At 47.9% G+C, this 2,009-nt stretch overlaps 1 long non-coding RNA gene across 1 annotated transcript; it reads left to right on the forward strand.

The window, feature by feature from the left end:
* The first annotated feature begins 283 nt into the window (after positions 1-283).
* Positions 284-1,520, forward strand: LOC103907173. The gene is made up of 2 exons (XR_658063.2): positions 284-452; positions 1,469-1,520. It is a non-coding gene; the product is annotated as an uncharacterized LOC103907173 (long non-coding RNA).
* The last annotated feature ends 489 nt before the right edge of the window (positions 1,521-2,009 follow it).

A 2,009-nucleotide genomic window follows, 5' to 3' on the forward strand; every position in this document is an offset into this window, starting at 1 on the left:
AATGCTGTACAGCACCAGCCTGCACATTTGGCTGATCTCTGCAACTCCTTTTCTCTTTTTAGTCACTCTAGGCAAAAATAATAGTGTCTGGTGAAGCGTTGCAGAATAAAGACCGTGATATCTTCCTTTTCTACCTGTATGAAATGATCTGCATTACGCAAACCATTTTTGCTCATCAGGAACAATGGTGCTGCGGAATGCAATATCCTGTGATTGTCGTATTGCTGCACTACTGTTCTTAAGTGTTCTTAATGTTCTGAAACCTCTCTTTTCAGATGTTAGCTGTGGAGCCGCACCTGAAATTCCCAATGCTTATATTACAAGCACTCACCAGGAGAGGTATCTGCCCAGTGCCAGAGTGCAGTATGAATGTGAAAGCAATTTTCAAATGATGGGTGGAAATTATGTCACTTGTAGAAACGGAGAATGGTCACAAGCACCAATCTGCAGAGGTAGGAATCCGTGCTTTCATCTTGCCTGTTAGCATAGAGGGGACTGTTTGTTCACCTAAATACTCTAAAGACTCTTTACTTTTTTTACTTCTGTTTTCATTGTACTTGCTATTGCTTCCTTGCACAGCATTTTAATTTAGCTTGATGCTTCTAGAAATACTGTGGGTATTTTCATCAACAGCAAAAACGTCTTGAAGAAGCAGGGCCTAAAATGTGCTGCTCTGTCATTCTCCTGTCTGGTACTGGTATTTCCCCAGAGTCCACCATTTCAGCGACCTTCAGGAGAAAGACATGTAAGGGCTCCTCTGTTCTGTTCAAACCTGTCAGGGAGTAGCTGAATGGAAGAAGCGGTAGGGGAGAGAAAGAGCTGTTCTTCTCCAGGGCTCCACCCTGACTGATGCAGATCCCAGCAGAGACTCAGATCTAAACCATGTAAGGTCTGCTAGGGCTGTGGGCGTGGGAAGAGCGTTCCTGTGACAAGGAGCTGTCAGGAGCTGTGCTCCTGTCCCCTGCCCAAGCCTGTGGCTGCAGGGTGAACAAGTGCTACTTGGCTTTCACACACCTCCATGGAGCTGACTGCACTTACCCATCCCCGAGCAGTGCAGGCTGACAAGCTCCTCCAGCGCTGCCGGTCCTGCAGAGCTCTGTGATTCAGCAGAGCGCCAGCTTGGCTGCTAGCCCTGTGATTTCCAGGAATGCCAGGGCTCCCTGGGGAGGGACATGGGCACGCAGGAAGGCTGGTGTGGCTTCTTGTGCTGTGAGGTGTAGCTACAGAAACACTGGCTTTTTCTAGAAGCTCTCATTGACCCTGCCATCTCTGGAGAGTCCCAGAAAGAGTGTTCTGCTGCCACTGTCACACCTCGTTGCTTTCTCCATGGTGAACTCTTGGAGCTGTTACCCACCTGAGGCAGAAAATCTGGACAGAAATTGTAACAAGATTGATTTCTTTAACTGTTGGTTGTATAGGGGAACACCTCAGCGACTGCAAACGTGACTGCAGCAGTGTCTCTTTTCAGATGTGACATGTGAACCTCCTCCAGAAATTGCGGGTGGTAACGTTCAAGGTGTGAAAAAGTCAAGGTATTTGCCTGGGGAGAGTGCTCGCTATCAGTGCTGGCAAGGTTTTCAGATGACTGGGACTTCCACCGTAGCATGTCAGAATGGGACCTGGACAGAGCTGCCCAAGTGCAAAGGTAATTTCTCTCTGTCTTCATACAGTTGCCTGTCAGTGAGACTGTCATGAAGCTGACTCAGTGGCATTTACTTCTCCACATTTCAGTCTCATTACTGTGCACAAACGCAACATATCTGGCACACTCAGGAAAAAGGCGTTTTCCCAGGTATCTATTCAGATGAGTTTACCAGCTGAGTGACCCAGGTGGCTTCACTCAAGAGGGCCCCATCTGGAAAACCACCCTGAGGCTGAGAGCAGTTGCTGGCCAGGTCTAATTTTGAGATGCAACCCTTGGACTTCTTAGAATATACTTTCTGTGCCTGCCTGATGAGAAGAGAGTGAGAAATTTTGCCACCTGTGTTGGAGAACAGAGCCCACAGCTT

Source organism: Aptenodytes forsteri, unplaced genomic scaffold (genome assembly GCF_000699145.1).
Source record: "Aptenodytes forsteri isolate BGI_AS27 unplaced genomic scaffold, ASM69914v1 C13652449, whole genome shotgun sequence".
Lineage (NCBI taxonomy): Eukaryota > Metazoa > Chordata > Aves > Sphenisciformes > Spheniscidae > Aptenodytes > Aptenodytes forsteri.